At 39.0% G+C, this 13864-nt stretch overlaps 2 protein-coding genes across 3 annotated transcripts in view; one reads left to right on the top strand and one right to left on the bottom strand.

Annotated features, from left to right (window-relative positions):
- Positions 1 to 13864, top strand: part of ROBO1 (roundabout guidance receptor 1) — a 587586-nt gene that overhangs the window by 231229 nt on the left and 342493 nt on the right. The window lies entirely within an intron of this gene.
- Positions 13467 to 13864, bottom strand: part of LOC308590040 (uncharacterized protein) — a gene marked incomplete at its 5' end in the record, with an annotated part of 378432 nt that continues 378034 nt past the window's right edge. Inside the window, one exon of the transcript XR_014009615.1 lies at positions 13467 to 13493. The remainder of the gene's footprint in view (positions 13494 to 13864) is intronic.

Raw genomic sequence — 13864 nt, 5'->3', positions numbered from 1 at the left:
GTCTCTATGAGAGAGGGGAAACCAATAACTGTGACAGCAGTTTTTGCCTCTATGCTAGAAAACTAAATTCTATCAAGGAATCCCGTTTGGGAGACACAGTGCTGTCCCAAGACATTTTGCTGCCTGGAGCAGAACCCAAATGCTCCCTCCCACTAAAGACTACACTTCAAAAAGCCTTGTTCCACTATTCATACACCAGTTCCTGCCTTTATCATTGTACCGCCTGAAGCAAGTCACTTTACCATGCTCAAAAATAGGCACAAAACAATGTTTATGAATCTCTTCACAAGTCTTGTGCGGTTTTGGAAATAACTTCCAGAAGCTTTATGTAGGATGCAAACGAGACGGGTGCCTACTAACAGATGGCCAAAAAAAAAAAGGGATGAGGAGATACCGGTCATGTCTCAACTATCTGTAACTTCAGCAAACAGATAGCAACCTAGTTCATACTGAGACCCAGTTATAGCTTCCCTTTCTCTGTTTCCTCAACATGGTGCAATGATCTGGCAAACATTTGTATGTATCCTATTTCCAAACTTCCCTCCCATGGTTCCTCTGTTTAATAAAAATGTCCATAATTAACTATGCTCTGTGGATTTTTGATATCTGATCATAGATATTGAACTCTCATACATTCAGGTACTGACAAAGGAATTTATCAGAGGTTAAATTTTATTATATAAAGGAAATGGGAGCCTTGCAATCTTAAAAATAAACACAGTGGCTGGAATGTGGCTTAAGGCAGCACTCTGAGGCATAAATTCCTGTGTGTAATACAATAGCTGTTTGAGAAGCAATGGAACCTATAATATGTGTTCTGGTAATGTACTTAATCTAAAGTGAAGATTAAGTCAGAAAAGTGACAATGATCCATGGATTTTTATTTAAGTTTTAAAGCATTTGTAAACTGTTTAAAGTAACAGGACCGCAAGATGTTATTTTTGTGCTAGAAACTGCTCATATTTTAAAAATTCTGTTTTAAAAACCTGGAGATAAGTATTTTAAATCTTTTAAAATATTTAGTTAGTTATTTAAGATTTCATTTTAAGATTCTATTTTTAAAACGCAGTTAAAGATTATTGTTAAGCCAAATTTACTAATATAAATAATACTTGAAGGGGGTAGACTGTTCCAACTTGAAACATAGTTAACTTCAACTAAAATATCCACTGGGCAGTAGTGGTTTATCTTCAATCAACCCACTGATTTGGGAAAATGCTAGAAGTTTTGCCCAAAAAGATGTGCAAAAAGGGGTGGAAGCAATTTTGAGTAAATTTCTGCAGTGAATGCATTTTCACCAAGGCACATATAAACAGTTCAATATTGTTGACTATGAACCTGTAATTGTAGGAGCAATGTTAGTTGTGGGAAACTATAAAATTATGGCATCGGAGACTGAAGGATGAAAGCAAATGAATTTTACTATGGTATGCCACTCTTACAACTGATCTCAAAATCACTACAGACATTTTTTTGTTCTCTGATGGTGTTCTCCATAATTGCTTTCATCCCCACTATCCACCTACAGCAGTGCTACTCAAAGTAGTAGTCCATGTACTGGTGCTGGTCCACAAGCCATTAACTGCTGGTCCCAGATAACTCCACCACAGCCCAGGTTGGGTGGTGTCAGGGGCTGGGCAGAGGAGGAGGAGTGGTGGACACCGCCTCCCCATCCTGACCCTTCTAGGGAAGGGAAGGAGGAAGACAGTATAGATTTACAACAGTGGTTTGCAGGAAGTCACATCTCAGAGGCAGATGAGGGGGATAGGTAGGAAATAATGGGAGAAGAACAGAGAGCAGCTGGCTGACACATCACTAGAAAGCATTCCAGACCCACCATCTCCCGGAACCTAGTGAGTCTTAAAGTTAGGAAAGCAAAGAGCTCGAAGTCAGAAGGCATTTAGCGGCACCCATAGAGAAGGTGATGATGATGACGAATTAGGAAGTGGGAGAGAAGGGTGGTGGAGATTCACTCAGGACAATGCCATTATCCAATAGGCTGGGTTCTACAGCCTCTCTCTCTAAAGTTTGTCAAAAAGGACTTTAGGGAACTTTTTCTTGTCTTTATACTTTCCTGGGCAACCAGTCGGGGGCCTCTGACAGCATCCTGACAGGTGGGATGCTTCAGAGACTAAATATGATATTGGTCCCTAGCATGCTGGCAACGGGAGGGAATAATGCTGGTCCATCACATCAGGCAGTCTGAGAAACACTAACCTAGAGAACACTTGGCTCCCTGTATCATTATTACAGTAGGACAGCCTTCTTCATGCCAAAGTCCTCCAGATGTTTGAAACTTGGGCTGCATTCACATGGCAGTTAATTCTGTTTCCCTGATATTACAGTTAGTTTCCACATTATGTTTGAAATTTCACATGACGTAAAATCCACTTTCGGAAATCTAGTGTAATATAGTGAAAGTTTAGTGTTCATTTCCATGTGAATTGCTTCTAGATAAACACCGTTTTTAACCCCATTAACCCAGAATATCATGGGAGTAAAGTGATAAAATTTGGGGTGGTATATCTGCCTTTCCTACTATATATGTGTGGAATCACATGTGTGGAATTATAGAACCATAGAATTTTAGAGTTGGAAGGGTCTCTAAGGGTCATCTAGTCCAACTTCCTGTAATGCAAGAATCTCAACTAAAGCATCCATGACTGATGGCTGTCCAATCTCTGTTTTAAAACCCCAAGGAAGGAGAGTCCACCACCTCACAAGTCCACTGTCGTCCCTCATCTTATATTTGTGCAGGTGGGTCTTTCTGCCTAAGTGTAGAACCTGACATTTGTCCCTATTGAAATTAATTTTGTTAGTTTGGGCCCAGTTCTCCAATCCGTTAAGGTCATCTTGAATCCTGATTCTGTCTTATGCTACACCTTCCAGTTTGTCATTTGCAAATTTGATTAACGCCCCCTCACTTCCTTCATCGAAGTCATTTATAAAGACGTTGAACCACAGTGGGCCAGGGACAGAACCCTGTGTCACCCCGCTTGTCGTTTTCTTCCAGGAGGCTGAGGAACCATTAGTGAGCAGCATTTGGGTTTGGTGAGTCAACCAGCTACAAATCCACGTAACAGTTAACTTGTCCAGCCCACATTTCATGACCTACTCCACAATAATATAATGGGGGGACCTTGTCAAAAGTCTTACTGAAATCAAGATACACTATGTCAAGGCATTCTCCTGATCCACCAAGTTTGTAACTCTATCAAAAGAAGAAATGAGATTCATCTGGCATGACTAGTTTTTGAGAAACCCATACTGGGTCTTAGTAATCATAGAATCCTTTTCTAAGTGCTAACAGGCTGACCATTTAATGATCTGTTCTAGAACCTTTCTTGGTATCAGTGTAAAGCTGACCAGATGGTAGTTAGTTACCTGAGTCTCCCCCCCCCTTTTTTTAAAAAAAAGATGGGGACAGCATTTGCTCTCCTGCAGTCTGCAGGGACCTCATCGTCTGGTATATTAGTAACAAAAAGCCATAATTCCATAATGCAACAGATATGACAATGTGAAAGGAATTTAGAAAACAGGACAGAAACAATAGCATTGTAACCAGAAAAACTAATGCAATGCTATCCACACCTGAATGCACCCTAACTTCCAGCAATGCATCCTGGATAGAGGAAAGACAGGAAGTGAGAAAGCATTGTTATAACTTAGCCATGAAAATGTTGACATTCTCTGGAGATGAGAATAAGCTTTGCGGTAGTGGTCATCAAATTGTCACAAGTCTGTACTTTTGTCTGTGCCATTTTTCCCCCTCCACCACCTGCCAACTTAGTAAAACACTTCATCCATCAGATGAAGTACACTTTAGTCTATGAAAGCTTATGATATAATGAATTTGTTTAAAGTGCCACACTTTGTTGCTTTTCCTGCAGTGGACCGACATAACTAACCTTCTGGAAACTTTTCGTCTCGCCATTTCCACAGATGTTTAACATGAAAGTATTGCAGTGTGCAGACCTTGCTGAATATAAGATTTCAGTCATACTCCTCCAGTAACTTCAAGTGGTTTAAATAAGGCCACACAAAAAATTCAAAATGCAGAGTTAGCTGTATATACTGACAATAGCTTATGAAAGGTAAAGTTTAAAAAATTAAACATAGGCAATTTCATTCAGTGAGATGCTAGCGCTACAAAAGCAAACTAATTAGTGTTTTGGCTGCTGTTGTGTTTCTAAACTTTTGGCATCGACTGAATACGCTGTTTAGAAAACTTTTTTATGATTTTATTGGTGCATTCACCAGTGTCAATGACAGAAATTTATCTTGCTTTAGCAAATCAACAGATTTTTTTCTTCTGCTAAATGTTTTTGGCAACACAGATGGAGAGCACAGCAAAGAAGGTTCCACTCAGAGGCGTCAGATAACTGAATGGGTTGCTTCCTCCATTTAGACCAGCTTGTTGACTTGGCAAAGAGCCTTGGTCAAGTAATACAACCCGTGCTTCTGCCATTTGTTAATTCTGCATAATTAAACACCAATTATACATAGCATTGTTTCATACCAGGCTCCTCAGCTGGCTTTTCTTTATTATGGTTTTATGCCAGTTTCCTTCCTTATTACCAAAAATTACTGTGTATTTGTTATTCTAATGAGAAGTTTTAAAGGAAATCATATTTTTCTAAAGACAGAATGGCAAGTGATTGTAGAAGATGGTGCTTATTTCATGAGCGAGACATTGCATTTAATAGGTGTTTTTATTCTTTTGTCTCAATGTATGTGAGAATTCTGTAGAGTAATATCACTGGCCTTTTTCAAAACAGATATTCTGGTGAATGTATAAATGAGGCATACAAGTGCACATCAGTGTTAATTGCTATTAAGGGTCTGCCTAGATGATTACATGGTATGAAATGTAGATGTAGACTTATAATTCAAATATTCAAACTCCTTAATCAAAGAATAAAAACCCTTAAGTATTTTTGTATGAATTAAGGATATTCTTAAAGTTAAGCATGGATTTGGCATCTTGAACTAGAAACTGATTATGCTGGAATATTTGGATGTAAACTGATTAGTTTACTTTGACTAAAATCCAAGGAGTCAGCCTTTTCACATGCCAGCTCAAGTCTGTTTCGATTCATGTGCTATTGTAGACTGGACAACATATAAGGCTTATATTTGGAGGAAAATGAGATACTTCAAATAAATCTGTGTCCTGTTTGCAAAGGCAATGCAGAGCTCTATTAAGTTAGAGACTAATGTGGAGGGGGCAGCAGAGGATGAATGCTGGGGTCATATACCTACCCACACCGTATATACAAACTAATAATAACCAGATCCTTTAAAACTTGGTTTTGCTGCTTGAGTCAAAACAGGAATATGTCACCCCCCTCACAGCCACCACACCACCAGCGCTGCACCTCTCTTACTTGTGTTGAGCGTTAGTGCCTATAAAGCGCTGATAGCAGTGCCGGCTTCCAGCAAGGGCTCACCAAAATCTTGCAAGATCTTGTGCACTTTGCAAGATGTCACCGGAAACGTGTCACTGCCAGCACCATTTCTCTACTGGCAACGGGGCGGATGGTGGACACAAGGCAGGCGCCACCTTTTGGGCTTCTGCCACTCGATGGAGGCACCTCACCTTGCCCCATTAGTGGGCCAGGCAGCCTGCATGGGTCATACTAATATTCTGAAATTTCTGATGAAGCAAATCCCTCAGGTGCCTATATAGACCAGTAACATGTAGAGAATATTTAGTAAGCTTTGGAGCTAGTAGCAGCAATGACAGTATCTCCCATGGCTAAATAGCTTGCATCCTGCACACCAGTATTCTCTTATTCTGCGCAATGTGCCTGGAGAACCGTAGGTCTACTATACCCAAGATTCACCATGCCACAGTCTTGAAAGAATGTAGGACCTAGTTCTGAGTGAAACTCTGGACTGTACTACTTCAGACTGCGCCGCCAGAGCACGATTTCTGTTCTCATCCTGAAGCAAAGTTCTTAACCCGAGATACTATTTCTGGGTTAGCGGAGTCTGTAACCTGAAGTGTCTGTAACCTGAAGCCTCTGTAACCTGAGGTACCACTGTATATGTCATTATTAAGATGGCAAGGCATTTGACTATTTTCAGTAGATTCCCCATTTTGAGTTACTAGAAGCCAGATATGCTTCAAGTGGTCCATTCACAAATAAGCAAATGTTTAAGCCCTTGGATTCTATGCTAATGTTCATGCCATGACCTATTGCTATGAAGATGTAGGGAACTTTTGGCTCTCTATATGTTGTTCAGCTACACCTCCCATCAGCCCCAGCAAGTATGGCCAATCATCAGGGATAGTGAGAGTTGTAGTTCAAGGGGCAAAAGTTTCACACACATGATGTAGTGCAGGGGTGAGCAAACTTTTTCAGCAGGGGGCCGGTCCACTGTCCCTCAGACCTTGTGGGGGGTTGGACTATATTTTTGAGGGGAGTGGGGGATGTATGAATTCCTATGCCCCACAAATAACCCACAAATGCATTTTAAATAAAAGCACACATTCTGCTCATGTAAAACACACACTGATTCCTGGATCATCCACGAGTCAGATTTAGAAGGCGATTGGGCCAGATCTGGGCCTTAGTTTGCCTACCCATGATGTAGTGGATAGTATAAGCTTGATAAGATTCCCAGAAAATGGGAAGTAAAGTCAGAACATAAAAGTCAGAGAAAAATATGTGTACTTGAAGAAAGTACATAGCTAAATGCATTCAGGTTGCAATCTATATCAAATTATAGTAATTTGAATTATTACTGTATTGGAAAATATAGTTTCAAATGTTCCATCACAGTGAATGAGAGTCAGTTGTCCAGTGACTCAAGCAACCCCTCTTAGTACAAGCAAGCAGGAGCCTCTTCATTCAACGATCACCTGCAGCAGTTGGTCCCATTAAGGAGTTGCTCAAGGTAACATTTGGTTATGAGTATTTATCTCATAGTAACACAGGCCACAAAGTGCTCAATGATAGTAAAGATTCTTCATATTACTAATACTTATTAATGAAGCGCTTGCCATGTGTGCCAAAGGAAATCATATGAGCTATCCAGATATCTATAAAGGCAGTGGAACCACAGGCAAAGGCTACTGGACAGCATCCAAACACTACCATTAGCTGGCACATGCCAATCGAAAAATATTGTTGCCTGGTGGGACTGCAAGGAGGTAGATGGATGCCACTTAGTAACCAAGACGCTTAGAAGAGTTATACTTAATTGATTACACTATAAAGAGGTTGAATTACACATGTGTAAACTGAAAGGGTATCTGTGTCTGTGATTCTGAATGTGTTCTTTTTTTTTTACTGGTTCCACACAGGTGTTTTTAAAGATGTTTTTTTTATGCCCAATATGGATGAATAAGCACCTTCCAGTGTCTGAGACAATACCAGTTTATGGGAATCAGTGGGAGGAGTATTGTAGTTCTTATGTTCTGCTTCTGGGATCCCCATAGGCATTTGATTGGCCACTGTGAAAACAGTGCCCTGAACTTAGAATCTTGTGGTTTTCATACCTGGTTTAATTCACAATACACTGTTTTTACACATTCATAAATTTTATATAGACAAGCTCTTTTGAGTCTTTACTTATGTGCTTGTGCTGATAATTTTATGTTGAACTAATCAATGCTGTTTATTTTAAGAGACAGGTTGCATAATTGCATTTTTCAATATGTAGTTGGTATGAAATAGGCAATATAAACAGTAAACATAGCAGCTCTTGATGTTCAGTATAATAATCCTTTATTTATATTTCTTTGTATGCATATTTCTTCTGCTATACCATCCTCATATAATTCACATTTCTACATATGTTTAGTAACCATGTGCTCACAGTTGAGACAGGGCATTAAAGTTTAATAGAAAATTGGGTAGTGATGTTTTTCTTCCATTTGTATATTTGATTTCTTTTTCTTTTTCTTCCTATGTAATTCCATACTTCCCACCCACCCGCTTCCAAACAACAGCTGTATTTCAGCATTAAGTCCACATCTACAGGGTTCTCCCTTGAGGCAGCCAAGCACCTCCTTGACCTCTGTGATACTCTTGAATAGAGGCAAAAGTCAGGAAAAAAAATCTTTAAACTAGATTATCAGTAAGATAGTCCACTGTTGCCTGTGAAATTCTAGGTTGATTTTTACTACCTTAAATATGGCAAACAAGTTGTGGTGAGAGCAGGATTTTTAATATATATTACTAGTTGATCTGATATTAAAAGAAACTTTCTCAACAATGCTTTTCCTAAAATGTATATTTTCCTCAAGGTTTACCAGAAAACTAGGCATGCCTGGTTTGCAGTCTTGGAAATACCCCCCCCCACACACACACACACAAGCTGATAGCTACAGTATGCAGTTTTCCCTTTAAAACAGAAGTAAGAGGGTGGAGAGGATACGGGTGGCGCTGTGGTCTAAACCACTGAGCCTCTTGGGCTTGCTGATCAGAAGGTCGGCGGTTCAAATCCCCACCATGGATTGAGCTCCCATTACTCAGTCCCAGCTCCTCCCCCAAAAAGTGCAAGTAGATAAATAGGTATCTCTCTGGTGGGAAGGTAAATGGCATTTCCATGCACTGCTCTGGTGTTGGTGTTCCATTGTGCCAGAAGTGGCTTAGTCATGCTGGCCACATGACCCAGAAAAACTGTCTGCGGACAAACGCAGGCTCCCTCGGCCTGTAAAGCGAGATGAGTGCCACAAGCCCAGAGTCATCTGCGACTGGACTTAACTGTCAGGGGTCTTTTACCTTTTTAAGAGGATGGAACTCAATGTTGTACAAGCAGACTTCCGCTTGTGCTTCCTGTCCTACCCTTGCAGCTCCCCATGACCTCCCGATTTTGGGGGGTCTACATGGAGCTTCAGGGGAGAGAAGGAGGAGCAGGCCTGCAATGTCAGTGGAATCAGTTTGTTCACACATGGACACTATTGGACAAACCACAGAAACTTTGCTGGCTATCCCATAGGCTTGGGTCATCTATTATACATACGGTATCCTGTGTAAATGAGGGTAAAAAACACAATTCTGCATGTTCATTTATGCAATACATAAGCATGAATAGTCAAAGAAAGGCTTCACTTTAACAATCCCATTTACTTAATATTGTTTTTACTGATTTTTTCCCAGCTGTACTGTCTTGTTGATGCAAACTGCCCACCAGCCTACAGAAATGTAGATAAATATATTTTAACAAAAGTTTTCTGTATTGACATGCTTAGTGATCAACATACAATTTCTGTTCACACTCTTAATATTTATTATCTAACAATAATAATATAATTATCTTTGAAAAGACTTTGCAATAATTGCTAGTGATTGACTTTTTAGAAAATGTGGCATATGAAAACACTTTTATCTGAAATTAATGTCCTACGAACATACACTGAAAAACAGTTTCAGAATATGCCCATATTCACCTTGGCTGAATGATGCATAAAGAATTGAACACAAAGGAAAATCAATATAGTCATTAGTTGGCTTGCCCTCTAGGTATGACAAATGAAGGAACAGCTTAAATTCAAACAACTTTTGGATACTGGAGTGAAAGGCCAAACCATAATGGTTTTAATGAATCAAATTTTAAATACTGGTATGTTTAAAATTGCCATATCTATTTGCCAGTCAGTTTTGGAATAAGCTGGCAAGCATTCAGATATCACAAAATGTCTTTGTTTTATTTTTATTTTATGTTAATAGCACACTTGGAAAATGTAACATACGTATGGAATGCTGCATACGAAAAATAGTTTTATTTTTTGTTATACCAAGGTATTTTTACACTTTGAATCATTATGAGTGTAGCTAAAATCTTACGGTTGGGTTATTTATAGAATATAAAATGCAAAGGAAAACCTAATCTGAGATGCAAAAGCCCATTACCTGCATTTAAAGCAGCACAGTCCTATGCCTGTTTTCTCAAAAGTCCCACTGTGTTTGGCAATGCTTATTTCCAGATAAGTGTATACAGGATTGCTGCCTAATTCTCTTCTGTTAGACAAAAGACCAACTAGTCAATATGCCTGTCAGAAGGCAAGATCATTCATCTATCTGCTCCTCTGGCATTCCCACCCCACTACCCTGATCAATACACACAACCCAGGCTAGACTGTACTACAGAGCAAGTGGTAAAGTGCCACTGTGCAAATAGCTCTACAATGATAACACATACTTTAGGAATAGCTCTACAATGATAACACATACTTTAGGAATAGCTCTACAATGATAACACATACTTTAGGAATAGCTCTACAATGATAACACATACTTTAGGAATTCTATATACATTTTCAGATGTGTACAAAACTCTTTCTCTTACTTTCTGAAATCTATTTAGGAAACTAAATTTATGTGGGATTAAATTTACTTTATGTGGGATTAAATTTACTCCTTTGGTCTCCAATCCTATCCAAAGTTACCAGAGAGCAGGACATGTACAATACAGTTTTCAATAAAATATGCATACAATCACTTCCCCCCTCTTCTTTCCCAAAGAGTAGCCACATTGTGTGTTTAGGTGTGACATGTTGCAGACAGGGCTGTAGCTAGGGGGTGAGGTGGGCTCCCGACAGGGGCGCAGGCGACAGGAGGGTGCAAAATCCGCTAAAATGTAATAATAATAATAATAATAATAATAATAATAATAATAATAATAATAGTAATAATTTATACCCCGCCCATCTGGCTGGCGTTCCCCAGACACTCTGGGCGGCTTCCAACAAAATATTAAAATACAGTAATGCATCAAGCATTAAAAGCTTCCCTAAACATGTCCATAAATATAAATATTGATTATTGGCTCATACAGGAGGCAGCAACGAAAACCATCCCAATGAAAATGAAATGCAAAAAGGAAAGTGGCTGTCCAATGAGGCCTTACAAATAGGGGGGAGAGAAGGCAAGCAAAATGCGAGGGAGATAGTGAAAGATACAGGAAATTGAATGCAGATTTCCAAATAATAGGGGGCGCAATCTGGAGAGTTCTGCCAGAGGCGCAAGATCACCTAGCTATGGTTCTGGTTGCAGATTAACAAATTTATTGTGGAAGGAACCTCCATAGGCCACAGTCTCTTGCCTTAAAAAGTTGTCTCACAATACACTTGTTAAAGCTTTGCAGAATTCTCTTTGTTGTGTCTCCTTGTAAATTGTTTTATGTGGCACCATGCAGCAGGAACTCAAAAATGTTGCTGAAACATTATCGAATTTATATTATATTTGTAGAATAGGGACCATGACACAGAAAGTTCCTGGAATATTCAGTTGACAGATTGCATTAAGATATTCAAAAACTAATGTCTACAACAGAATTGCTTCTCCATTCCACTTGCCAAAGATATATGAGAGGAGGGAATCCCCAGAAGCTGCCATATTGTTGGCTACACAAATAATTTTCCTGTGCTAGCAAAGCTAACAGGACCGGCACAAGATATGGTGCCATCCAAGGTGAGGACAACTTCCACCAAGCTTCCTACTCCTCATACCTCTCCCTACTGTTTTGCTGCTAACACAGAAGCAGCACATCTCTGCCTCCATCTCCTCTTTCTTATTCTGAGAAAGGAATGTGGGTCCTTACTCAGACAGAGGATTTCTGGGGGGATATCACCTAGGAGACTGCCTATGCCACAACTGCTTTTTTAGGGCAGCTAGACAATTTTTAAATAAAGCCTTAAAATTTAATGTAAAATTAAGAACTTAAATAATGGCATCCTCTAGCCCTAGCCATCCCGGGAAAATGGCAGCACAAGCCCTCTCCTGGGTCACGTTTTCCAGAATGGCTTGCTGTGACAGAGCCCCTTGCCTTCCAACAAGGCAGAAAGGAAGGGGTGGTGCCACAACTGCATTAGTAGCATAAATACATTAAAAGTAATAGAAGGTGGGGAGAGGAGTGGTAGGCAAGGCAACTGAGGGGAGAGTTGGGAGGCTAATTCACCACAACAACTTCGTCTGCCTTGAAACCATTTTCACATTTTACCTGGTAGGTGAGCCAACTGATAGGTGAACCAACTATGAAAGTTATACACTAGCCATTTCCTAGGGAAGTTAATGTGACTTACTTCTGAGTAGACATATAATATTTTTAAAACATCAATGCTTTGTTTTTACTTTGAGCTTATAAATAATAGTCAAGGCAGGGATCCTCTAAACACCTCATTCCCTTCAAATTATTCCAATCAAAAACCATTTTTAAATATGTTGGTTCTAGTCCAAACATTCTGTTATGTGGAATTTAGAACATGTGTGCTCTCTTTATAACTACTGAAGTAGCATCTTACAAAAAGCACAGCAGTGCCATGAAACAAACCCTTTACAGACATTATTTGAAAACATGGAAAGGGTGGAGCAGGAGTTTGTGTTCGCAAACTCCATGCATTCATTGAAATCACAAAGGGCCTATACAAATTCCACTCTCATCTGTGGAAGCAGGCTGGGAGCAAACCTTGCAACCCCTACTTGTGCACCTGTACCAGCACACGGATGCTAAAACCCACAAGCCTATTGATTAGGTCATGGTGACCATCCTAAGGTCAAAAAATTCCCAGGAAAAAATCAATGTGTATTGATTTGTAAAGCCTTTTGCCCTTAAGTTAGTGGTTGGCTGGCTTAAAAAAAAAACTTAAAATGGTGGTTCAGTATGCTGTACACTTCAAATAGAGTTGCACATTCTTTTAGTTGCTGATAACATCACATTAGTATTGTATTACTCCCTGATTAATAGATACAGCCTAAACGATACAAGAAGATTATCCCGGCAACCCAAAAAGGTATTAATATAATTCCAGAACATGATTTTTTAAAAAATCATCATCATCATCATCATCTTGGTAATAGTCTTATCTTTATTCTCTCTGTGAAAGTCATCAAAGAAATCCACAATTCAATTAAAGTATCATATCTACTGGCTTCCCAGTATCAAAGGTTTTTGGGCTAAAGAAATTTATCAACCTATCTGACATCCATTGAGCCCTCACCAATGGATGCATAGACTTATATTTTCAATTAATGAAACTCTCTTTCATCTCCAGAGGGTGATTCAATAGTCTTTCTGGATTAAAAGTCTGTTTTACTGGAGTCTAATTATAATAGGCTATTGTCAGCTGTACTTTCATATGCTAGCCATAGTCTACTGCTGTTCAGCAATTACTTGATGTATGTCTAACAGATTAGGGTTATATGCTGGACCTGGAGGGGGAGGGGCAGAAAAGTAGATACACCATTTTCCAACAGTTGGGCATGTCCCCGTTGGGAGATATACATTGTCTTGACTTCTATTTTTTTTTTATATAGATTTTTTATTGCGTTTCTTTTCATAGATTAACAAATTTGTTTACATGGCAACATACAAGAAACATTTTTTATATATATATATAAAGAAAAATAAAAACAAGAAAAAAAATGTTATGAAACTTTCCTTAACATCTTTCAGCAATTCACTTTTGGACCTCCTCGCATCCTCTCAGCATTGCATTCATTGTTCTAGCCAGTTCAGCAATTTGTTATCTTGTTTCCCATCTTATTATACCTTTAAATATATTATGTTACCAATTTCAAAAAATTGTAATTTAATTTTGACATTCTTAATAAACATAATAATTTGTTTCAAATATTTCTCGTTTTTTCTATCAATACTTACTTTATCATTTCTTAAAATAAATTGCGGAAACATAACATTTCTTAATCGTGCGCTATCTTAACATTCAAACAACTTATAATGTTTTTGCAAATAGTCCTTAAATTTTTTCCAGTCCTCCTCCATAGTTTCTTCGCTCAGATCTCGGATTCTGCCAGTCATTTCTGCCAACTCCATATAGTCCATCAACTGCGTCTGCCAGTCCTCCAGTGTGGGTAAATCTGGTGTTTTCCAGAACTTAGCGATGAGAATC

The sequence above is a fragment of the Podarcis bocagei genome (assembly GCF_964188305.1).
Source record: "Podarcis bocagei genome assembly, chromosome: 6".
In the NCBI taxonomy this organism is placed as follows: Eukaryota; Metazoa; Chordata; class Lepidosauria; order Squamata; family Lacertidae; genus Podarcis; species Podarcis bocagei.
Note: the sequence above shows the minus strand (reverse complement) of the source record. Positions and strands in the feature narration are given on the sequence as shown.